Source organism: Pinus tabuliformis, chromosome 1_2, assembly GCF_031772625.1.
Source record: "Pinus tabuliformis cultivar Carrire ecotype Pingquan chromosome 1_2, CPIR1, whole genome shotgun sequence".
Classification (NCBI taxonomy): domain Eukaryota; kingdom Viridiplantae; phylum Streptophyta; class Pinopsida; order Pinales; family Pinaceae; genus Pinus; species Pinus tabuliformis.
Window position 1 is genome coordinate 121,999,441 of NC_142298.1, and position 27,311 is coordinate 122,026,751.

The 27,311-nt window shown below is 38.5% G+C and overlaps 1 pseudogene; it reads left to right on the top strand.

The window, feature by feature from the left end:
- Positions 1–1,831: 1,831 nt before the first annotated feature.
- On the top strand, positions 1,832–27,311 carry LOC149204816 (oligouridylate-binding protein 1B pseudogene; annotated as a pseudogene).

The following is a 27,311-nucleotide window of genomic DNA, read 5'->3' on the forward strand; positions in this document are numbered from 1 at the left end:
TATGTTGGGCATGGAAATTCAAAGATATCGGGCAAAGAGGAAGCTCTGGTTAAACCAGAGGAAGTATGTAGAGACAATATTGTAGAGGTTTAATATGCAGGATATTAAACCGGTGAAGGTTCCTATTCCTATAGGTCTAAAGCTATCTGCTGAACAGTGTCCTAAGACACAAGAAGCGGAAGAGGATATATCCCGTGTTCCATATGCAAGTGTAGTCGGTAGCTTGATGTATGCGATGGTCTTTACTATACCAGACATTGCACATGCAGTGTAAGTATTGAGTAGGTTTATGTCAAAACCAGGGAAGGAGCATTGGACATCAGTGAAGCCGGTTTTCAGGTACTTGCGTGGCACTAGTGATTATGGTTTTTGCTGCCAAGGAAGACGAGGATTGCACATAGTTTTGGATATCCATGGATTTGTTGATGCGGACTGGGCTGGAGATCTAGTCAGAGAAGATCTACAAGTGGGTATGTGTTTAACCTATTTGGAGGTGTAGTCAGCTAGATGAGTAAGAAACAATTTGTAGTGGCACTATCAACTACAGAGGAAGAATACATGGCAGCCACTCATGCAAGCAAGGAAGCAGTTTGGTTGTAGAGATTGTGTTCAGGTATGGGGCTAGCACAGGGAGCTATAAGGATAGACTCTGACAGCCAAAGTGAAATTTTCTTGGCAAAGATCCCTGCTTACCATTCGAAGACAAAGGACATTGATGTTTAATATCACTTTGTGAGGGATATGATAGAAGAAAAAAAGGTGTTGCTGGTAAAGGTGGACACTTTGAAGAATACTGCATATGCATTGACAAAATCTATGAGCTCTGAGAATTTCTCTTGGTGTAGAGAAACAATGGGCATTGCAGGGTTGGATAAGTGACTAAGCTCTCTTGTGGCCCATGTGGAAATAAAACAACAAGTGGGAGAGTGTTGGGTTGTGTTATATTCTTTCCATGACTAGCCCACGTAATTAACTGGGTTAGAAAGGGGGTGGAGCCCCCCCTTCATTGTGTTGATTGCGTAGAGGGGGTTGGGGGGGGGGGTGTGACAGGGGGTTTGATGGGTGCAGGTAACCCCACTCTATGGGGTCCGGGGCAGTGCCCCAGAAAATTTTGGTTTTGGAACCTATATTAGGTTGGGCGGACCTACCTATGGTTTTGTGCATGTCTTTTGCACATGGTTTTCGACGCGATGATTTTCGGTCCATGGTTTTGGACGCAATGTTTTTTTGGTCCATGGCATTAGATGCTTCGGCATGTATAAATATGTATTGTAACATTGAAAGGAACATAATGAAAAATCAAGCTGGTAGTCCCGATTTTGGGATCTAGGGGAAAATCTCTATGTATATGTGTTTTATGTGTTATGCTCTCGCATTGTTTATTTTATATGTTTTAGAATTCGTATGGAGGTAATTTCTGTATGGGGTTAAAACCTACAAAATTTTAGCCCTTTTTTGTCAAAACGCATAAATGTAAAAACTCTAAGAAATTCATTGAAGAGTCTGTAGAAATGTTCTTATCAAACCACTAATGTAAATAGAGCTAAGAAATATTGATTTGTAAAAGAGATATTCATGGTCAAATTTACAAGAAAGTGACCTTTTAGCATAGTTAATGCACTAGTGCTCATGTCGTAGTGTTCTAGGGCATGCTAGGGACTATAGGGAGTGCACATGTACCTCTAGAGAAGAGGTGTGGAGACATCGCGCTATAGTCAAGAGGACTAGAGGCGATGATGGGTAGGATCCTTGAGGTACCCAACCTCTTGGATTATACCTTGCTATGGGAGCCCCGAAGAGAGAGTAAAAGGACTGGCGGGTGTGGGTAGAGATGAATGCGGATGAAGAAGAAGAGAGTGCTACAGTGCAGGAGTCCCCGGGCAGCACGAGGCTAGTAGCCTGCAACAGTGTGAGAGGCATGGGAGTGTTTCTAGTGCAGTATGGCATAGAGAGGTGTGCAACAGTGCGAGATGCAGGGAGTTGTTGCAGTAGTGTAGAGGTTAGTAGAGGGAGCACTTGTTAGTGACATAGAGAGATTTTACATCGGGAGTGATTCTATCTTGACAGGGATGTCATAAGTTTGGGGGATTAGTTACTTACTTCTCAGTAACTGAGTTACAGTGCATTAGAGGTTAGCGGTAGCACGATGCAGCATGGTGAGAGGGGGTTGCAGTGCAGATGCAGTGGTGGGAGGATGGACTAGTAGCAGCACAGATGTAGAGGGAGCTGCCATATAGATGCAATAGTGGCAATGGCAGGGCCATGGGCAGTAGTGCATAGAATGTTGGGCGAGAAGGCCTAGCATCAACATAGGTACCGGTGCCGGATAAGCAGTGTAATACTCAGTGAGGAGTATTAATAGAGCATAGTTCTTGCTAAGATGGAGTGTTTATTTGGAGTAGCATCCAATCTGCTCCAACCATGAAAATTGGTAGGAAAGGCTAAAGCACATGAGATCTCCAAGACACAGAAATGGTTTGGGAAGATTCTACCCAGTTTAGGAGATATTAAGTAATTAATATTTTTAATGAAGTTCCTAAGTCTAAACTTAGAAAAAATAAAATATTAATGGGTATTAATATAAAATTGGGTTAGAAGGCTCCAAAAGTCATGGATAGTGATGTTTCAATGATATCAGAGCACAAGTGAGGATAATCGCAAGCAAGAGAGAAAACAATCAGTCAATTGCATGGAAATAATTTCATCCTTCTCTGCACATGGAGTAATTTCCTCTTCCATTTGCAGCAGGAAGGGTCTCGATCTGTGTAAGTTTCGAGCATTAATCCCAGCCTCTTTAATATTTCTGAAACAAATTCTTTATGTCTGCATCCATTTCCTATGGATCTCTTGGCATCTGGTTTGGTTTTGTAATTGCAAGGAGCAGACTTTTGGCCTCTTAAGGACATCAACTTTTACACAAGGATTTCCTTTGCAGCCAATAGTTTCATTGCAGAACAGTGTGGTTTTTGTCTTCCTCTCTGAATAGAAGTAGGGCTACAGAAACTAGTAAGAGTTCTATGAAAGAATCGTCCAAGCAAAACTCAAATAATTCCCTGCAACATAATTTTTGAGCAACACTCTAGTCTTTGTGATTAACATGGATCGATGAACAAGGAGTAGTAAGGATTGTTAAGAATCCATTTGGGCTTGTTTGAAAAAATTTTAAAGACCAAATTATTTGAGACCTGTTATAATTTGGTCCTCATTAGGGATTTATTACTGAGCATGAAGGTTTTCATCTAAGTTTGTTGATCTCACATGTTCAATGGTATCACAGGTCACTGATAGTTTGTATCTAAAAGAAATTCCATGAACATTTGATGACACTTACAGGTTTGTGGCATAAGCCCTCGTCTCTTTGTAATATCACCCTAATCCTTGAATTTTAGAACATTTTCTATCTTGTGAAGTGTGGAGCTATTTCGATCCTCTTAGGGCTTCAATCAATCGGCAAGGATGAGTTGTTAAGACATGAGAGTTTCGAAGTTCCTTTTGGATTGACTTGTATTTAGAGCTTACAATAGTGATTCTTGAAGGAACCAGCGAAACAAATCCTTTTTTCTTGGGGACTGTTTGAAAATTTCCCAAAAATTGTTCATAGCTCCTTGAATCACTTCAATCATTTTTGGTTAGGGCAAGGGCATATGGATATTTTAGACCTATTTCATATCTACAGATAAGTTTTTTACTAAGATTTATGCAACTCATTTTTAGATCGATATTCCTCTGTGCTTACGACATGAATTATAGACCTACCTATAATCATTGTTGGTCATCAATTCAGTCATCTATGGTCCAGTACTATTATAAGGATGAATAATTCAAACATTTGATTCAGAGTTATGAAGTTTGAATCTAAATGTTTCAAGGTCTATACATGTGTATTGTTGATTGTAAAGAATATAAAATTCTGAAGCATTCAAACTCTGCAATATGCAAGCTATTCAAGAAGGATGTTGTGATAAATTTGGCTTCATTAATGCATCATTATTGTAACAATCAAAGAAGATAGTAATTTTGTCAAGGGCTTCCCCAATATGCAGCTGTATGAATCGACAAAGGAATACTATTCATAGTTCTCACGCTGCAATCCTTTTATCTATATTAGATAGAAGCAACATAGAAAAGCCTTGCTAGGATTTAGATTGATGGAAGTCTTGACCTTAATAGGCAACACAAACAATACCTGACAACTACATATGTTGATGTCAGAATCCCTCATACAAAGTTGCTTTGTAGGTAGGTTTGAGAAGATATGTGACATGGAAATAACAATGTTGTTATATAAGATAGTTGGCTTCACTACTACGCCATTATTGTAACAATCAGAGAAGATAGTAATTTTGTCAAGGGCTTCCCCAGTATGCAGCAATATGAATAGACAAAGGACTACTATTCATAGTTCTCACGCTGCAATCTTTTTATCTATATTAGACAAAAACAACATAGAAAAGCCATGCTAGGGTTTATATTGATGGCAGACTTGATCTTAATAAGCAACAAAGAAAATACTTGACAACTACATATGTTAATTTCATAACCCCTCATACAAAGTTACTTTGTAGGCAGGTTTGAGAAGATATATGACATGGCAATAACACTGTTCTTATATAAGACAATGATTCGATACTGTTTTTGTTGTGACACACATTAGAGCAAACATTTTGAGATATCTTAAAGTGTTCAGACCTTATTTGAAGTGCAGAGTTTGAAGAGTAATAACATTTAGTGTTTGGAGATGTTTTGAAAATGTGCAACAATTTAAATAGTTGACCTTATATATATTGCAAGTTGTTACAGTAGGCGAAAAACATTAGCATGACAGCGACTCAGGAGGGTGACTGTAGTAACCTTCTATCTCACAATAATCTATGGTGTTATGATGTATTAGATGTAACACAATGACATACTATATCGTGTTATAACAGTGATGGTGAAGTGTCAATGATAGTTAAGACAACGATGATTGCACAATAACCCTTGACACAACAACAAACAATGGTGTGTACCCTAGATTATGTGCAACAATAACATTAGACTTTATTGTTATGATTAGAGGTATAGAAATCTTTGCAAGAAATTAGTAAGGGTCCTTCATCACTGCAGTAGATTTTGTTGATCCTAAAATAAAGTCTGTAAGAAAATCTTGTTGATGGCTTTAAGAACAGAGAAACTATTTAAGAAATGGCAGTGGAAAAATTATGACAAGAGTAGAAGAACAGAGCGCAGAAGGAGTTAATGAGGTGCATAACAATTATTCTATGTAAATGATATTGCAGTGACATTGATGTTGAAGCAGCAGAAAGATGGAATAGTAGAATCAGTGGTGAGAACTGTGAAGTGTAGAAAATGCAGTTGCATGGCACAGGGAGAGTGACAACTACAATTGAGTACAAATTGCAGTGCCTTTGGATTTGATGGGAGGTGCATCTCACCTAAAGATTTTACTCTTAAAAGGAGGTGCATGGAACTCTAGATAGTCCTCTGTATCAATTCATTGTTGTTAAGAATCATTGTTGGACAAAGCATGTCTAGTCAAGTTAGCTGATATAGTTGAGAAGTAGAGTGATGAAGGCTAAATGATCAATTGAAGTAAGACTTCTCAGGGAGCTATACTAGCAATTGCACCACATGTTACAAAGGAAACACCATAAGGTGGTAGCATAGAAGAAATAATATGTTATATGGTATGTGATTTAATTGAATATTTAAATTAAAAAAATGAATTATTTTATTTAAAAAGAAAGTTTAGGTTTGGAGAATTTTTAGGATAAATAAATTGGTTTTTATAGCTTTAGGTTAGTATAGATAGTATACAGAATATATTTAGTTAAAGACAAAGAATAATGTTAAACAATGTCATCATGGTTTGACAACCCACATATGTAAATAGATGGAGCAGAATGGGCACAAAGGAAAGAATGAAAAACAAGTTAAGGGTCATAAAGGTGTAGCTCAACGATCTTTAAATTTCCTACTAATTTCTAAGGACACAGCTGCCATCAATATCAAGTTTTCAAGAAAACTCATTGATGAAGAGGTTTCTAGATCCATTATAGTATGGTGTAAATAATTGTTTTGTGGTCAGAATACCATTTTAGTGAACAAGCTTCAATCTAACCATTAACTTGACTTAGTGGTTGGGATGACCATATGAAGGCTTTGGGGTAGAGGGTTAGTTGTGGGAAGGCTTCCTGGGGGAAGGCATGGTATTGAAAGGTATTGGTTTCCAATGAATACACATAGCAATGGAGTTATAAGTCCAGATTCAACTACAATTTTTCTTGTTCATAATGATATAGACAATCTAGACAAGAAAACAACTAGGGCACCTGCTAGTAAATGGCCAACCCTTTATCGATTTGACGAACACACTTTTCTCTTGCATGGAATTTTATCAATGTATGATTGAGTGATGATGATACTATTTTTGAGGGCATGGAAATACTTTTCCAGTAGGGTGCATCATATTCATCATTGTTAAAGGGGCACTAAGAATAAGAAAGTCCTTAAGAAACTGGAGCAATTGGACCATAAATGTGAGTTTAATCAACGCTATTTGAGGGATGAGGATCCAAGCAAGGCTATGAGAACCAAAAAGAATATGGAAAATTTTCTATAGCCAAGGAAGAAGGGTAGGGCAAGACATATGTCGAAGTCACCCAATATGTAAAAGCTATTGGAGCCAATCTAGGAGTGGGTACTCTGTTAAAATTGGAAACTAGGGCCAAACTCCATGTGGGTCATCTTATTTATGGAAGCTGATATTTTTTTGGATTCCTCTCTCTAAGAGGTGTAGGATTGATATAAATATTATCTGATACTGACATGTATTTATGGAGATATGAATTTATTTGTGTTATTGACAATTTGTCAAGGTTGACTAGCTAGCAAATTACCAACTCAACCTCAACGTTGCATTTAAATAGAGGAGTTCTCAAGTCATTTGTCACACACCTCTTATGATCTCTCTTCACTCGTTTGGGTTTGGTGGAAAGAGAGGTCTTGAAGGAGACATGGATGCAGTCACAAAGGAGGCCTAGCTGTAGTCATGAAGGAAGACCTAGCCGCAGTCTTGAAGGAGCTCTAGCCACAGTCGAAAAGGAAGCCCTAGCCACAGTTAAAGGCAGCCCTAACCACAGTCAAAAGGAGGCTTAGTGATAGCAAGAGAGAAGCCTAAGATGCAGTCAAGAGAGGTAGAAAGATGTAGTCAAGAGAGGCCAGATACGCAACAAAAGGTAGGCTCCTATCCACTGCAAAGGAGGCCCTAACCCGTAGCAAGACATAGGCCCTTATCAACCATCAAGAAGAAGCATATAGTTGTAGTCAAGGAAGGTCTAAAGTAGTAGTCAAAGATTCCCTAGCCACAGTAAAAGGGAGGCCCTAGCCACTGTAAGAAGGAGCCATAAGACAACAAGAAAGAAGCCCTAGAAGCAATGTGGAAGTCTTATGTTTTGTTGTAGGTACAACGTGTGAAACGGAGGTTGTTTTGAGTGTTGTTCTTGGGTTCTCTTGTAGGGAGAAAGGCCAAAGCTTGAAGCTTAAAATCACAACAAGAACATGCATTCAACGTGTGTGAAATAAGGTTGTTCTGTAGCCATTCCAGGAAGACTGAAGGGTTGAAAAGAGGCCGAGTATCTTGCTTGAAGCTTCAACTAAAGGATGAAACTCAACTAAAGGATGACTTAGCTTAATAAAGTTCATGATGGCCATTTAAAATGAGATACTTATGAGTGAACCCAACTCTTATTATTGGGACTTACCCCAGTGTCTTGATAGGTGGGATATAGAGGACGAATATGATCTCCCTTTCTTAATTTCATTCCTCCCACCTTGAAAATCAAAAGGGGACATAATGAATTTCATATAGAAATACTTAATAGATATATATTCCCATTCTCTCTCCATCTACTAGTTGTGCCTGCTTGAGCTAGGCTCAAGCAATTAGTCAATCCGGCAAATGCATATCCCTGCTTATTCTCCACGAGCCTCCAAGTGGATCTCTGTATCCTTGCAGTGTCAGCGAAAGGGTTTGGGTGTGGTAAGCGTTGCTAGCTAGTTTTTTGAACCTCTATATTTACATCTATTTTTGCTTGGCCTTACCCTACTCTCATCTCTATGTATTCTCAAATTAAACCAACTACACAATAAAAAACTATGGTCTTGTGTGGTATCTCAAAATACTTTTCAAACATAAAATTACAACATATTGTCACAAGGAGACTACTCATGGCTTAACAAATCAAACTTGACATCTTACATTAACAATTTCCTCAACATGATGCCAGTCTTCCACCCAGGCCTTGGAACCATGGTTAAAGGGGTGTACTACATGACCGGGGGTTTGCACTGCTAGTCAACCTAATTATAACTAATTACGAGAAGGAGATAGAATTGTTTATATACGAGATTGCTTAAATTAAAGATGAGCTGTCTGTATGAATTACAGTGCACTGATAGAAACAAAGATAGTTTCCATCAAAAAGCACCCAAAAATGCAACAAAAATCAGAGGAGATGCTTATTTCTCTTCTTCAGTGCTGGTCTCTGAAGACCTCCACCATCATCATCACTTCCGCATTCATCCTCCTATTATCAGTTAGGTTGTCCCTTGGCTCCTTAAAGGGATACGACCGAGGTAACCACAAACCAACCTTTGGACTGCAGGTCCTAGCATACCTGCAATCGGAGAGGGCTCTTTCTTTCTATTTTAATTTTGTTTTGGGTTGATTTTAGGCTTGTTAAATTTTGGGTTTTTGTTTACGTTTTGGTGGGATGATTGATGTTTTCAAGTAGGGAGGCATGCATAGTGTGAGAGGTTCAAACCATTGGGCATGGAGTCGTGGAGTAGGGTTGCTGGTGCATTTTCTTGGTCACAAGAGGAATATAGAACATGATAGCTACTCATGAAACAATCATTCAAGTTAAAAAGGATGAAATGAAGGCTAAGGAATGAATTGCAACTAAGAATCTTTCATTCATCTTAACAGAGGGAAGGCGAGTGAACTATATCTAGGATTAGTCAAGAATTCCTAAATAATAGACATACATGAATGAAACAGGTAAAATATGAGCCATGAGGAATTCATACTTATGCCTGAATCAGAAGAAAACATATAGAAGTCACAGAAACTGAGCATAGAGTGCAGCCACGCAAATTATAAGCTAATCTTCCTTTCTATAACTTAGATGGTGATATATGTATGATATAAACATATATGAATTTAAAACAGAGGTAAGAAACACTTATTGGGCCATGTAGTAGCACAATAATTCTATATTTCAGTCTTCAACCATTAATAAAACAACAGACAGTCCATCCTCCAAACTTTTCAGCAGTCTTTGATTATAGAAACTCTCAAAACATACAATGTGAGTCTAGCATGAGGATTATCAACCAACCAACCCTTTAAACAATGAATTAGGGTGGTTTATATAGGGAAAATATCTAAAATATCTATTACAGTAGATCTTAAACAGATCTAAGGGAAATGAGTTCTTTAATCTAATCTTGTCCTCAAATTAATGCAAGAAGATGTCTATTTGAGCTATGCTGGAGGTGGTTGCGTCAAAATGAGTTAATATCTCTCCTTATGGCTCGATGTAGTGTTTATGTAATAACTGTGCTTCGGGCTTTGATGTGCATTAACTGTGATCTGAGAGCCTTAAATGGTTTCACTGCTTTCTTTGACTTTGCTTGGGGGCCTTTAATGTTCACCTGCTTCGATCTGATACTCTTTGCCGCTTCACTGATACTTTTTAATTTAATCGAGGCTTCATCTTTCCTCTGATACTCTTTTACACTTGAATTGAGCCACTTTCTTTGGATTTGATATGCTTGAAACTGTCAAATCACCCCTTTTCTACCCTTTCAAGGAAAAAATGGCTGCTGCAAATGATTTCTGTGGCCTCTGGAATGCTACTAGAGCTGGCGGATTTGAATACGAACATAATTGAAGAAATCCTGTCAAAATTGTGAATTTTCGGGCCTGCTGGTAGCCGAGTGATATGAAGCCTTCCATTTTCGTCATTTTTTCTTTGTGATGCGCTATTAGTGCTAAGCACTAATCACGCATCCAATATTGCCTTTGTTTTACATTCCCGACTCTCTTTGCTGCGATTTTCTCACTTCGCGCCTTCTTTCAGTGATGACGTCAGTATGACGCCAGCAGTGGGTCCCAGTATGGCAGGGTCATGTGGCAGGGTGACGTGGGAGTACAACGGGGATTAAATCAGCGATCGACAATCACCAGGGAGAGGGGGCGATGGCTTTTAATGTGCGAGGCGATGGGAGCGATCACCGATATTGGACAAAGTGATAAGGCATGCGGCTATGCAAAAATGGGAAATATCGCAGAAATGAGCGGATCGCGAAGCTATAAGCTTTCGGGTGCGATAGCAATATCGCATCGGCGGATGAGAGGGGGATATATATACAGATACAGAACCTTGCCAGTGACAATCGCGAAACTGCATCGGTGAATTGATATCGGGGAGTTTTAAAAGGGGGCCGATGAATGAATGCTGCGACCTTCGACCGTGATATCGCATCAGAGGGGAGGAAAACTAATTGGAGGAGGGTTAATGTGATCGAAAAAGGCTTTTTAAAGCTTTGGAAGGGTTCTTGAGGCCTCGGAAGGGGTCCGATAACCAAAAAAGAGGGACTTCATGCCTTGGAAGGAGTCCAAAGACACTTTGAGGGAGTTTAAGAAGCAAAACTGAGGGTTCTTACTTAAGTTTTAGGCAAACTTAGTAATTCCCAAGCATATTTATGGTTATATCTCAACCAGAGGAGGGGATATGTAAATAATGGGGATTTTTACTATATTTTTTAGTATGGGAAGGGGAAATAAGGAGGGATTTACATAATAGAGTTAAGAGTTAATATGAATTTTGTGAAGAAAGCGCTAAGGATAGGAATCTTAGGCTTAAGAGGGGAAACCGGACCTGTATAAGAAATATAAGCATCCTTAAGGAAAGCAAATCTTTACTTAGGCAATGAGACGACAAATGATGAAACTTAAGAGATATCAAGCAGATCTTGACCTCTTTTGGGGAGGTTAGTGAATGATTTGGGGAACAAGAAGCAAGGGGAATTAGTCATGTCTCACTTGAGCTTCTCCAAGGGAAAATAGCCTTGCACTTGTGATATGAAGTAAAATAGCAATTTGAGATACAAAATTGATCACACTTATTCATTCTGCGACCTCAAAAACTACTTACCCAGCCTACTTACCTAACATTCTTTCTTCTGTTTGGTTTGGGTGCACTTAAACTTGCAGACCCTGATTATCTTCTTTTCTTTTGACTGCCCTCCTATCTAAATGTACCCTTATATCTTCCAAGGGCCCAGCTTAAGCAGTTGGGCTCCTTTATTTCTCTACCTAGCTACTGATCTGCCAAGCTTAAGCTGTTTGGACAGATATCCATTCTAAATGTTCTACAACAAGAAATTGAAACCTAGGGAAGCCAGGATTAAACCGTTTGGCCTTCCCTTAACTGGAAATTCTTCAAAATGGAATGAATCATCAAAATTGGAGTACAGCAGTGGCATTTAGGCTAGCACACTTTCATGGCCTTTTCTTTGGCCTCCTAAGGAAATATGGAACATTGCAGCATGCAAAGTATGATATATTTGGCATGTAAAAATGTCGATTATGAAAGATGAATACCTGTTGTAATAGGAGGCTAATAGTGGCTCCACTTGGGGATGGCTTTTCCTTATGAAAAGCCAAGAACAACAGGTCAGACTGCCTTGATCTTCTATAGTTGTTGTGGAACTGAAAACAATTCTTCGTTGGCTGCTAAAAGACTGGAATTTTGAGATCTGAATAGTATTCTCCTCAACTGAATTACTGTGAACTATATAGCGTTGCTTGCTTTCTTCTGCGTGCTTAATGTTATGTACAATATTTTCTGAGCACTGCCCTTTGAAATAGTCTCAAAACATGGATCAAAACTGATGTATTTCATTTATTTTTGCTTTGACCAAGGGTGTTGGTATGAAACCTAAAATTCTCATCTGTTTTAATACTATTGACTGAAGTGGGAATCTTAATTGTAGCACTTCTAGCTGAATTTGATTTGATATAACAACGATGCTTGGTTCCAAGCAATCGGATTGCTTATACAAACATAAAAAGGAAAGAGCTGACATATATACAAACACTAATATACAAATATATACACATGGGCATTGTATCCCTTAAAACGAATCTCGATAATGTTTCAACATTCGGCCATTTACAGGGCCGTCTTCCACTGTGCTGTCATTTATAGATTTGAGAAAATACGTGTTATTGCCTTGCACAACGCTGATAAAAAATGGGCCTTTCCATAGAAAATCAAGTTTTACATGCTTTCCCTTGTCTTCTCTTTGTGAGTCCCACCTTATAACTTTGTCGCCAATGCAGAAATCCTCAGCCTTGGTCCTTTTGTCAGCCTCTCTTGCACAATTTGATCTTTATCATACACTTGCTCTCTGGTTTGCTAAAGATGAATGGTCTGATTTAGTCTTCGTTGAATATCATTTGGTTCTACCTGAATCTCTTGTAACATCGTCATAATGGAAATGCCCAAACAAGATGGAAACCTGGCCTCCATGCCATACGCCAGCTCATAAGGGCTCATCCCAATGGATCTCTTTGTTAAAAGTCTGTCTGCCCAAAGGGAATTTGTGAGCTTTTTATGCCAGTTCTTCTTGTTTTCTTCTAATATCTTCTTGATAATATTAATCAGACTCTTGTTGGATGATTCGGCCAAGCCATTACCTTGAGGGTAATAGGCTGTAGAGTGGCCTAAGGTGATATGAAATTTATGGCAAAAATTGATCATCTTTTTGGATTTGAAGGAAGCAGCGTTGTCAGTGATGATCTTCTCAGGGCAACCAAATCTAGAAAGGATGTTGCATTCGAGGAATTGGATAATGGTGGTGTCATTAGCTTTCCTACATTGGATCGCCTCAATCCACTTGGTGAAATAGTCTGTGGCTGTTAGAATCCATTTGTGCTAGCCTGAGGAAGAGGGACGGATTTCTCCAATGAATTCAAGACCCCATTGTTGAAAAGGCTTCTCGGTTGAGATGGGCTTAAGAGGCAAAGGTAACATCTTTCTTTTGCCTTAAAAAATTTGGCATTTGTGACAAGATATTACAAATTTTTTCACATCAGTAAACAAGGAGAGCCAATAAAATCCAGCCCTTAGGATTTTATTAGCTGTTGATTTCCAATATAGATGTCCTCCACAGTCCCCTGCGTGGAATTCTTTCATGACATTGTTAGTTTTATTCATAGTTAGACAATTTAGAAATATTCCTTGATGATTTTTCCAAAATAATGCACCATCTATGACAGAAAACTTTGAAGCCTTCATTTTTAAAAATATTTTCTTGGTTCTGGACAATCCTGGGGGAGCAAATAGGCTTAACAATACGAAACAAATATCAGCATACCATGGGGATTGAAAGAAGGTTTCACTGATCGGTCGAGTCACCAACTCCTGTTCATTGTCCAGTTGGTTAATGTCTAGGGCTTGAAAATTTGTTTCGGACATCAGTTTGGCTAAACCTTGTCCCTTTATGAGCTTGGTTGGCTTTATCTCAATGTCATACTCAAGGATTCTAGCAATCCACTTGCCTCTTTTGCCTTATAACCCCTCTTGGGTTAATATGTCTTTTACAACAGCATTTGGCACATAAGCAATCACATGTGAGTATAAAATATAGATTCTGAAATCTTTGATTGCCTTAACAAGGGCATATGCTTGCTTCTCCATGATTTGGTACTTCAAAGGGGCATCCCTAAGGGCTCGGCTAAAAAATGCAATTGGATTTTCATTTCCTTGATCATCCTTTTGTAAAAGGACAATAGCTATGGTGTGATCAGATGCAAAAGAAAAAATGATAAAATCTTTGTCAAATTGTGGACTGGTGAGGACAGGGGCCTGGGTTAAAGGAAGCTTTGATACTCTCAAAGGCCTGCTTGGTTTCAAGAGACCATTTTACCTTGGAATCCTTCTTTAACATGTTGCTTAGCATTCTTATTAGTTCAGCTAAGTTTGGGATAAATCTCCTAAGAAAATTGATCTTTCCAAGGAATGCTTGCAACTCTTTTATGTTTCTTGGATATGGGATTTGAAGGATGGCTTGAATTCTTTCAGGATCAATTCTAATCCCCTCTTTTGAAATGATATGGCCTAGTAATTTTCCTTCTTCAAGGCCAAATAAAGACTTCCTGGGGTTCAAGGAAATGCCATATTTCCTACATGTTAGGAACACTTGTCTCAAATGTTTTAGGTGCTCTTGATCAGATTTGGAGAAAGGGGTGAGGTCATCAAGATAGACAACCAGGAAATCATGGATTTCCTTGGCAAAGGCAATGTCCATTGCCCTTTGAAAGGTAGCACCTGCATTCTTTAGGCCGAAAGGCATCTTCACATACTTAAATGTTCCCCACGGTGTTGTAAAGGCTGTCTTGTCTTGGTCATCCAGGTGAACAAGTATTTGGTTGAAACCTGAAAAGCCATCTAGCAAAGAGATTCTAGATGACCCCACTACTCTTTGTAGGATGTGGTCCATTTTTGGCAATGGGTAGTGGTCTTTTAGGGAGACTTGGTTTAAGTTTCTCAAATCTACACAAAGTCTAATCTCACCTGTTTTCTTTCTGGTGGGAACAAGATTGGATACCCATTCAGAAAATCTGATGGGTGCTATTATGCCAGCCTCAAACATTCTCTTTACTTCCTTCTCAATTAAAGGGAGAAGCACAGGATTGATTCTCCTTAGTTTTTGTTTGAAGGGATTTTGGTTTGGTTTTAAGGGAATGGTGCGTTGGATCACTGAGGATTCATAGGACTTCAAGTCCTCATAATTCCAAGCAAACACATCTTGGAATTCTTTGAACAAATCAACATATTTGGGCTTTTGATCGGGTGGTAAGGATTGAGATAGTTTGATCATTTTGGGCTTCTCTGCTATCCCAATGTTGTGTTCTTCTATAACATCGTTTAAGGGCTGCATTTTTGGCTTTTTGGGAACATCGTTTGAATCAAATATGTCTTCTAATGGAGTGAGGCCAGCATGTAGAAAATTGTCCTTTAAAACAATGACTTCATCCTCTGTTTCAACTATTTTTTCTGAATGCATTTTCTTCAGCTCTTGCATGTTTTTCTCATCAAAAATGGTTGGGTGCAGAATTTGATTGGCTATTTCAGCTATTATAGTTTGCTCATTTTAATTTTTTTGCTATTGTTCATCCGTCATAACATCCATGTCAATGTTAATATTTGAAAACTCATGCTCAAGAGTGAGGAAATTGTTAATCTGGGTATCATTTTCGAACACTTGCCAATCTTTAACATTATTTGGGACAGCAGACCTATGTTTTATCTCAGCAGTGAAATGGTGATCTGGCTCAAACGGAAACTTGCATGTACTAGCAAAAGTGGCTAGGCTATGAGCATGTATGTTATGGCTTCTAGAAATTTTGGCAAGCTTGGTTTCAATGAAGGAATTGAGTATTTTTGTAGCAGCAGACCTATAGGCTCTTAGTCTATTGTTATTTGTGACAAAGTTTCCTTTCATTTGTTGGATTACTAGGTCAGAGTCACCTAGAATGGACACTTTGGCAACTCCTAAAGCTTTGAGCAGCTTAAGGCCTAAGAGGAGTGCCTCATACTCGGCCATGTTGTTGGTGCATTTGAAATTCAGTCTATATGCATGACCTTGTGCATGATTTTTATGTGTGTTGAGGATCCATATTCCAGCCCCTGCTCCTAGTTTTTTAACAGAACCATCAAACTCTAAATACCATGTGATTTCTTGCTTGTGGTTAGTATTAAGAGTTTCAGTCATTTTAGGATTGGGTGGACCTTGGTTTTGTGCTTTATGTGGTTTTTCTTGTATGCTAGTTTTAATAACAGTTTCATGGGTCTGGGAAGCCGATTCTCGATTTATGCATGTTTCTTGTTCTAAAGGCAAAGGCATCTCATCAGTGAGAGGGTAGCTATTATCACTGAAAAATATAAAGGAATCCATATTAGAATGGACTGAGTAAATGGGAAGCTTTTGGGGTTTTTCCTCACTACTTACCACATACTTCATCAGTGTTTCTATCTACAGTCTCTTTGGTTGTCCAAAGACTAAAATAGTGGCATAGGAGAGGTCTCGTTGGAGCGATCCTTAGAGTTTTGCTCCCCAAGATCTTGATAAGAGCATGTCGTATTTTGGTGGAATGTTAGCAACCACCACGTCCATTAGGATTGTTTTGTTGGGAAATTTGACTAAAGACACATAAAGGTCTTTGATCAAGCCTAAACACTTGACGTGACTAGAATCAAATGATAACAAATCTTTGTAGGGTCTAGTAACATCAAGGTTTAGCTTCTCCATTACAGTTCTGGGCATCAGATTGTGTGAAGCACCTGAATCAATCATAGCATTGTGCAACACTTTATCATGAATGTGCAAACTGACATAGAAGGCTAGAACAGCTCCATGTCCTGATTTACCATTGACTTCAAGACCAAAAAGTAATTCAGGTTGATTATCTAAGACATTAACATCATCCTTGGTCTCTAGCATTTGCAGTGATCTTTTGATTTGCTGTCTGTACACTTCATGCTTAGCAAGTTCAGATAGAGGGATGGATATCTTAAGTTTACCAATTTCTGCTTCTAAATCAAACGATTTTTCTGACTGTGCTTTAGCATTGTGACTAACAGATTTTCCTTTTTCAATTATGTCTTTACTGGTCTTCTCTTGATTATCAATGATTCCTTGAGATTGTTCTGTTTTGGGAAGGTTTTTAGGAGTACTGTTTATGTTTTCCTTTGAGAGAAAAGATAGAAAAGGCTGATTTTCAGAGGGTTGAACATCTGTGATATCCTCTATGGTCACTTCTTTTGGATTTGGGACTGTTTTATCAGTAGTTTCTATGAGGGCAGCCTTTTCTTTGATCTTCTTAGGCTGCTTTGGTTCCTTCTGTTTGATGGCCTCAGGTGCATCAATTGTTCTAGTTCTCAGTTTATACTGTTTGTGGACCTCATAAACAACTGAATCATAACCTTGTTTAAAGTCAAAAGACTCCCCAGACTGAGTCTGAATTTGATTATAGTCATGCTCATCTTGGTCTTCTTGGGTTAGGAATACTTGTTGTTCACTTTTCAAACCCATCAAATTTATATGAGTGTCTTCTGTCTGCTCACTAGATGTGGATGCTTCAGTATAGTTTTCTTGGAAAGGAGGCCTTATATCCTGGTCTGGGCTAGACCTACCAGCATTTGTGTTCTGAGTTTACCTGAAATTTGGGTTCCTTATGGTATTGGGTTGTTGTCCTTCCCATGTAGATTTCCTTTCAACGCTTTCCACTCTATCTCCCATCCTATGCATGCCACTGATAATAGCATCCAAATTTTGGTCTAAGGTTGAGGGTTCTTCCTTAAAGGTGGTTCTTCTTTCAGTTCTAGCTCTATTTCTTTTAGCAATTAGATTTTCCTCTACGCTAACAGCAACATTTTGCATGTCTGCTATGCTTTGAGGGGCTCTCTCCCTTAATTGATAAGCCATATCAGTATCAAAACCATTGGGGAATTTATACAAAGCAAGATCAGGTGGAGGTCTGAGGTTCTATGGTATTGCATTATAAATATTGTTAAATCTTGCACAATAGTCTAAGAAAGCCTCTTGAGGGCCTCTTTTGATGGTGTCATATTCAGATAATATGTGCAAGGCATCTTTCTTTTTCTCCCATCTGTTAAGAAATGTTTGGTAAAGGACCTATGGGCTAGCTATGGAATTTGCAGCAAGGCTTCTAAACCAAGGCCTTACATCTCCTATTAAAATTTGGAAAAAAATCTTCATTCTTACACTGTCATCATCTATCTCGCAATTCTCAAAATAGTCTTGCATCTTCTTGGTATGTTGCAGGGCTGTGCAAGAACTAGCACCATCAAAATATGTGATTTTAGTTTGATAATCCTGAGGCATAGCCCCTGGATTTGCTGGAAACTGCAACGGTGTATATCTATTAGCCATATTTACAAGGATAAGTGGAGCAGCAGGGATAAATGGAACGACTGGAACAATGGTAATAATAGTGGTAACGAGAGTATGTGCAGTGAATGGAGGTGTGGAAGGAGTGCTTTGAGAGGTGGATGATGAACTAGGGGAAGTAGGGCTTGAACGAAATAAAACTTTGACAGTGGTTGGAAAACAGCTAGGCTGAACTGTTTGAGGACTGGAATAAACAAGCTCTCCTTGTTTTTGCTTGCTGAGGTTTCTAGAGATTAAATTGGGATTTTCAAAAACAACTGGTGGATTTGGGTCTGGGTTTGACCTGGTATTATGTGTTTTCTTCTTAGGAGCCAGCTTCTAACTTGTTATCACTCAGGTTGTCCCTTGGCTCCTTAAAGGGATACGGACGAGGTAACCACAAACCAATCTTTGGACTGCAGGTCCTAGCCTACCTACAATTAGAGAGGGCTCTCTCTTTCTGTTTTAACTTTGTTTTGGGTTGATTTTAGGCTAGTTATATGCTTCTTTGGGTTTTTGTTTAAGTTTTGGTGGGATGATTGATGTTTTCAAGTAGGGAGGCATGCATATTGTCAGAGGTTCAAACCATTGTGCATGGAGTCGTGGAGTAGGGCTACTGGTGCGTTTTTTGGTCACAAGATGAATATAGAGCAGGATAGCTACTCATGAAACAAACATTCAAGTTAAAAAGGATGAAATGAAGGCTAAGGAATGAAAGGCAACTAAGAATCTTTCATTCAGCTTAACAGAGGGAAGGCGAGTGAACTATATCTAGAAGCAGGCAAGAATTCCTAAATAATAGTCATACATGAATGAAACAGAGCAAATACGAGCCATGAGGAATTCATATTTATGCCTGAATTAGAAGAAAACATATAGAAGTCACAGAAACTGAGCATAGAGTGCAGCCACACAAATTCTAAGCTAATATTTCTTTCTATAACTTAGATGGTGATATATTTATGATATAAACATATATGAATTTAAAACAGAGGCAAGAAACACTTATTGGGCCATGTAGCAGTGCAATAATTGTATATTTCACTCTTCAGCCATTAATAACACAACAAACAATCCATCCTCCAAACTTTTCAGCAGTATTTGATTATAGAAATTCTCAAAACATACAATGCAAGTCCGGCATGAGGATTATCAACCAACCAACCCTTAAAACAATGAATTAGGGTGGTTTATATAGGGAAAATATCTAAAATATATATTACAGAAGATATTAAATAGATCTGAGGGAAATGAGTTCTTTAATCTAATCTTGTCCTGAAATTAATGCAAGAAGATGTCTACTTGAGATGTGCTGGAGGTAGCTGCGTCAAAATGAGTTAATATCTGTCCTTATGGATCGATGTAGTGTTTCTGTAATAACTGTGCTTCGGGCTTTGATGTGCATTAACTGTGATCTGAGAGCCTTAAATGGTTTCACCACTTTCTTTGACTTTGCTTGGGGGCCTTTAATGTTCACCTGCTTCGACCTGGTACTCTTTGCCGCTTCACTGATACTCTTCAATTTAATGGAGGCTTCATCTTTCCTCTGATACTCTTTTACACTTGAATCGGGCCACTTTCGCTTGATCTGATATGCTTGAAACTGTCAAATCACCCCTTTTCCGCCCTTTCAAGGAAAAAATTGTTGTTGCAAATGATTTCCGTGGCCTCTGGAATGCTACCGGTGCTGGTGGATTTGAATACGAACATAAATGAAGAAATCCTGTCAAAACTGTGAATTTTCGGGCCTGCTGGTAGCCGAGTGATATGAAGCCTTCCATTTTAGTCATTTTTTCTTAGCGATTCGCGATTAGTGCTAAGCGCTAATCGCGCATCGAAAACTGCCTCTGTTTTACATTCTGGGCTCTCTTTGATGTGATTTTTGCCCTTTACGCCTTCTTTCAGTGATGACGTCAGCATGATGTCAATATGATGCCAGCAGTGGGTCCCAGTACGGCAGGGTCATGTGGCAGGGTGACGTGGGAGTACGACGGGGATTAAATCGGCGATCGGAAATCGACGGGGACAAGGGCGATGGCTTTTATATGTGCGGGGTGATGGGAGCAATCGCCGATATCGGACAAAGCGATAAGGCATGTGGTTGTGCGAAAATGGGAAATATTGCAGAAATGAGCGGATCACGATGCGATATGCTTTCGGGTGCGATAGAAATATTGCGTCAGTGGATGAGAGGGGGGAAATATATACAGATACAGAATCTTGCGAGTGTCGATCGCGAAATTGCATCGGCGAATTGATATCAGGGAGTTTTAAAAGGGGGCCGATGAATGAATGTTGCGACCTCCGACCGCGATATCGCGTCGGAGGGGAGGAAAACTCATAGGAGGAGGTTTAATGCGAACGGAAAAGGCTTTTTAAAGCTTTGGAAGGGTTCTTGAGGCCTCGGAAGGGGTCTGATAACCAGAAAAGAGGGACTTCATGCCTTCGAAGGAGTCCAAAGACACTTTGAGGGAGTTTAATAAGCAAAATTGAGGGTTCTTACTTAAGTTTTAGGAAAACTTAGTAATTCCCAAGAATATTTATGGTTATATCTCAACCAGAGGTGGGGATATGTAGATAATGGGGATTTTTACTATGTTTTTTAGTATGGGAAGGGGAAATAAGGAGGGATTTACATAATAGAGTTAAGAGTTAATATAAATTTTGTGAAGAAAGTGCTAAGTATAGGAATCTTAGGCTTTAAAGGGGAAACTGGACCTGTATAAGAAATATAAGCATCCTTAAGCAAAGCAGATCTTTACTTAGGCAATGATATGACAAATGATGAAACTTAAGAGATATCAAGCAGATCTTGACCTCTTTTGGGGAGGTTAGTGAATGATTTTGGGAACAAGAAGAAGGGGGAGTTAGTCATGTCTCGCTTGAGTTTCTCCAAGGGAAAATTTCCTTGCACTTGTGATCTGAAGTAAAATAACACTTTGAGATACAAAATTGATCACACTTATTCATTCTGCGACCTCAAAAACTACTTACGCAGCCTACTTACCTAACATTTTTTCTTCTGTTTGGTTTGGGTGCACTTAGACTTGCAGACCTTGATTATCTTCTTTTCTTTTGACTGCCCTCCTATCTAAATGTACCCTTATATCTTCCAAGGGCCCAGATTAAGCAGTTGGGCTCCTTTATTTCTCTACCTAGCTACTGATCTGCCAAGCTTAAGCTGTTTGGACAGATATCCATTCTCTATGTTCTACAACAAGGAATTGAAACCTAGGGAAGCCAGGATTAAACCATTTGTTCTTCCCTTAACTGGAAATTCTTCAAAATGGAATGACTCATCAAAATTGGAGTACAGCAGTGGCATTTAGACTAGCACACTTTCATGGCCTTTTCTTTGGCCTCCTAAGGAAATATGGAACATTGCAGCATGCAAAGTATGACATATTTGGCATGTAAAAATGTCGATCATGAAAGATGAATACATGTTGCAACAGGAGGCTAACACCTCCTACACATCAAGAACTACAGGTACCACTCTACCCTTGTTTCTTAAAATATTTCTAATAGGAGTCTCTGCAACCTTCTCAGAACAAGGAATCATAAGTGGACTGGTTCTGTGAGCCATCAACTCCTCACCACTTTCAACAACTTCCATCATCAACTTCCAGTCTTTAAAATTAAACCGAAAAACAAATTGGCTATAAGAAACTTCTCCAAATTCCATTTCTATAGCTCTGGGATCATTTTTGGGGACAAGAAAATGTCTGCCATTTTCATCAACATTTATTTCAACTCAACCATCCTTTACTTGAAATGATAATGCACAGATGTTTTCTACTGTCTGGGAAGATGATATTCTATTTAGAACCAAATTCTCTAATCTGGCTTGCTTCTATTTTCACAAAATGTTAAACATGCTTGCCATATTCTTGTATGTTTCTGATTTGTCATCTTTCGGGACTCTTTCACTACTTCAGATCAAGTGCTTTTTCCAGCTTAGTCCATTTTATATGTATTATAGCTTTCCTTTTCTTGGGTTCATTATCCATTGGTCCAAGCATAGTGAGAATTCATGCGCATCCCAGAAAATAGAAGTAGCTAAAAGCCCAAGATTTCTCCAGGATATTTGGGTTTGATCGTCATTTCCCTCCAAAGACCTGCTTCCATATGCCTGGTCACTATAGTTTCATCGAGTATCACTACTAATAAAATCAACTGGAGTAGCACCATAATTGTTCTGTGGTATGTTAACAGTAGCGAGGAGTGTGGATGTGAGATCAAAGAGTGTATTAACATCTGCAACTTGCTCACGAGGTCTCTGAAAAAGATTTTGCAAGCTTCCACTTTGCTAATTATAGCCTAAACTTTCCCAGATTCTTCTTTTAAAATATTTTCTCTCCTCAGCAATCGAAGTCTTGAGGGCATGATAATGGGACCTTAATATAAGACGTTGCACTATACTCTGATTGTTACCGTTGCATGCAGTAGCATCTTATTTCTCTCCCAGGGGCTTACTGTGGGCTTGTTGTGATCCTTCTACCCCAAGAGAGGAATATTGTAGTGTCTGACTCAATGTTTCTTCCTCTTTAACTCTAGCTTGGGTACCAAGCCTTCTACACATCCTTTCTATCACTTGCTTTTGGAGTTGAGAGCAATGCAAAGATTCAACCAAAGCTAGAAGGAAGGGCTTGAAATTGAGATTTTTTATTGAAGAATTGCCATGTAATGGAAAGAGAGCAAGAAAAGCTTTTCGTGCTGCATTGAAATGAGGGAGGGCATGGAGTTGTGATTTCCCCTACCCTGAGAAGTCTTCTTTGTAATATAAGAGGGATGAAGGCCCACTACAATGGATACAAAGTCCCAAGACATATGCATTGTCGAATGAAATACATAGGTGCAGTGTGCCAATTAAGAGTGAGGATTGGGAGAAGTGACACATGTGGGACAGTGGCCATATTGTTGAAGAACTGCTTACATTGAGGAAGGACACGATATGAATATGGCAAGAATGTCAATTCTAAATGGTACTCGTTGTTCCCTCACCCTTTAACCTGAGCAATTTATCGTGGAGAGTTTCCAACCCCACTTGCTCATCCACACAAGGGAGTTTACAATTTGTATATCTTTGTCTCAATCCCATGGTGAATATATTAGTGTGAGGATCCATTGTTTCATGATCAATATGTTGGATGTTTGGCTGAACCTGAGCTTAATAAGGAAATCTTTTTAGATATCCAAAATGTATCAGAAATTTATTTGAACAATTATTGTCTTGCAACAATGTTTATTGATGATAAATTTCTTGGTAATGTACACATGCATAGAAGAGTGCGACCGATGGCATGGATACTCGGCCTTTCGGGACGAAATGGCCACATCTAAAGATAATTTTGGAATATCCTTTGAGTCTTTCTTTGAGATGGAATCCAAGAAGTCGGAGTGAAGACATCAAGGAACTCTATATTTTGACATATTCCAGCTGAATCGCCAAACATGCAAGAGAAAATAAAACCAGGGTTATATAAGTAATAGGCCGAGTGTATGGAAAATCCAAGCTTTTAGAGGAATATTTCGACATTTAATAATTGGATGAGGATGAATATTTCTGTTAAACTATGTGTTGTTATTGATATGTTTGGATGTTTTGGGCGAATACTTGGCCATCTTCAAGAACATCCAATAACTTTTGAGTCCATGACTGATATAAAGAGATCATTATCAAATTAGTTGTCCATCTATGAAAGACAATCAAGTTCTGGAAGAGATACATCGTCGTACTATCAAATCAGATTCTGAACCATGCTAGAAAATGGATCATAAAGGTTTTCAGAATGTCTGCTGAAATTTGACATTTAGCATTTTCTTATTAGCTTTCATGGAGGTAAAAAGTGACAAGAGAAACTTGCACAATAATGGCGGCCACTAGAACGAGAAACACGACGAATTAGCAAAATTGAATTTGTTGCTATGATGACACGTGGGAAGATACTTATTACTCCCAACGTGGTTGTACGAGAAAAATAGTTTTTTCCTTTGAGTAGGCAATTGCATGCTATTTATGGTCAAAGTATATTGATACAAGTGATGAAAAAACATATGTTCAATTCCTTGGAAGATATCTTATTTTCATTACCTTTTGAGGATAAATCCACGACCATATTTGAGAAATGTAATGAAAATAAAATAAATATGTAGTTTATTTAAACAAATGTGGCCTAAGCGGAACATATATGCACCAAATTACAAAATGCAAAACTAAAAGTTCTATATAAAAGTTTTAAATTAAAAAAGTTTCAAACAGTTGCCAGAGAGTTTAATGAATGCAACTTCCCATCACCCATCCAATGGACATTCGTGGAGGGTCAAAGGCATCCATCAATATGAATAGATCTATAAAAGAAAGTAGGGACCTTGAAGAAGGGATTCCTGATTTTTCATACCCAAATGTTTCCCAATTATTGAGCAAGGGCCTAACGAGTTAGTGAGGGTTTCCCTTTTTTTTGTTTCAATCTATTTTCATGCTTATATTTTCGCTAATATGATGTCATTGGTGGACCTTAATGTTGGAGGGAGTTGTGCAACCTCCTAGTCTGATGTTCATATTCAAGGAGACTTGAAAACAAATTGAGCCAGTGCCTCACCTCGTCAGTTGTGATTTCACTATTCCAAGTTGCAGGCATCCTTCTGCAATCTCCTCGAGGGTCAACGATTCTAGGTAGCTATGTTTGTAAACTTTGGGTAATATCTAAGGTTTAAAGAATTGCTATGTTCTAGAAGATCTCCACTACATCTCTGAAAAACTCTCTTTGTTGTGCAGGGTTGAACTTCAACAGTCCTAGGATTGCCTTCTTTATCTACTAGGTTCAATATTGGTTACATCTTCTCTGGTTATTTCACCTTACCTAGTGAGGGAATTTATGGTGGGTCCACCCTCTCTGATCAACAATCTTGGCTCAAAGTTCACTAGGTTTCTATTCCACCATCGATTCTTGGCTTGTCACCTTCCAATCAAATTAGGGAAGTTTTCGGTGGAATGTGTAGTTGTTATGAAATTGTTACATCATGGCCTTCTTCCGACTCCTAACCTATGAGTTGAACAAATTGATACAGAGAATGCCAATGCCGAAAGACTTGATCCAACTGGTCCAATACAAGCTGATAAGCTTGAACGCATTGAAAAGAATATATTTCTTTCTATGAAGCGTGAACCATATAAAAATTCACACACAGATAAGCTTGAATACTTATCAAAATATGTAGTTGTATGGGAAGAGCTAAGCTTAAACATTGCTATGTGAACTCTTGACTGATCTATACGGTGTTGCACCATACTTAGATTGTTACCACTCCATTCAGTAGCATCTTTGTTCTCTCTCGGGGGCTTACTGTGGCCTTGTTGTGATCCTTTTACCCCACGAGAGGAATCTTACAATGTCCGACTCAATGTTTCTTCCTCATTAACTCTACCCATCCCTCCTATTACTTTCTTTTGGAGTTGAGAGCAATGCATAGATTCAACCAAAGCTGGAAGGAAGGGCTCGAAATTGAGATTTTTGATTGAAGAACTGTCGTAAAATGGAAAGAGAGAAAGAAAAACTTTTCGTATTGCATTGAAATGAGGGAGGGTGGGGAGTTGTGATTTCTCTTTCCCTAAGAAGTCTGCTTTGTTATTTTTTATGTTGTTTTCCCTGTTGGGTTTTTGATGGTTTTTGTAATTTTTAATTTTTCTTGTGTGGTATGCTACCAAACTACTATAATATTTCAACCTATATTTAATATAAATTTAATTTCCAATATAGTAATTGTGTAGCTAGTTAATTTGAAGTTAAATTATTGAAAAAATAAAACCCAAATAGCCTAATTTCAGGTGAACAAGTTGGTAGATTGTTTCAAGCAATTAAATTCGAGGAAGGAATTGAAGGAGAGAAATGGTACCTATGAAAGTATTTGCTTCGGTAAATTGGGCTCTTGAAAGAAGACCAAGGCTTATGGTCCTTCCATCATGGTACAATTTGCCTAGCAGAAATAGGTGTTGAACAAATAAAGGTTTTGTGAGAAAGCCATTAAAGAGATCTTCCTCAATCTTATCCGTCCTTGCATCCAAATTCAACCATGAAACACTAACTGGCAGCGAATCACTGCAACATTTCATGTGAGATCCAAATTCAACCATGAAACACTAAATGGCAGTGAATCACTAGAAAATTTCATGTGAAAATATAAAACAAATGTGCAAATCAATTCTAAGAATGAAAATCGATCTAGAAACCCTAAAGATCGATCCAGCGACATGTACCTGTTTCCATATAGCCAGAGAGAAGATTGTATTGTGCCCATGGTCTTTCCTTTTTTTTCAACTATTCAACATTCATTCTAATACCGTATCGCAACCACAGTTGTAGCAGATTGCCCAACAACAAGTTTTCACTGTTCAGTCGGATGAAAAATTATAGCAGATATTGAAGCAACAACAACAACTAATGCAGCAGGCCATGATTCAACAAAAATAATCTCTTTATCATGCCGACCTGTTGGTGTCGTTGTCCCAGATTGGAAATCTACCACCCAGGTTTGATTCAAGTGCATGTCACAGTATATATGTGGGTAACATAAGTGTACATGTCACAGAAAGCCTTCTTGCAGAGGTGTTTGCTAGCATTGGCCCATTGGAGGAATGTAAGCTTATCAAGAAAGAAAATTCATCCTATGGGTTTGTGGAATACTATGACCAGAGATCAGCAACAAACTCCATTTTAACTCTTAATAGAAGGAAAATATTTGGTCATCCCATTAAAGTCAACTGGGCTTATGCAAGAGGGCAAAGGGAAGACACAACAAGTCACTACAATATTTTTGTTGGCAATCTCAGCCTAGAGGTTATAGATGCAACTCTCTTTGCTACCTTTTCTATATATCCAACATGTTCATATCCAAGGGTTATGTGGGATCAACAGTCTGGAAGATCAAGGGGATTTGGCTTTGTTTCCTTCAGGAATCAGCAGGATACTAATAATGCTATAAACCAGATGAGAGGAAAAACTCTTGGGAGTAGAAAAATTCAATGTAATTGGGCAACCAAATCAAGCTCTAAAAATCCAAGTGATGACAAGAAGAACTCTGAAATGCAATTTTCTTCAGATGCATCAAATAATACTACACTAAGGCCAGGAATAATACTTGTTCTGATCTTTCCTTTTTTTTCAACTACTCAACATACATTTGAATACACTAAGGCGGGGAAGAAAACGCGACAGAATGATATTTCCTTTTTCTTCAACTACTCAAATACACTAAGACGGGGAAGAAAACGTGACAGAAATTAA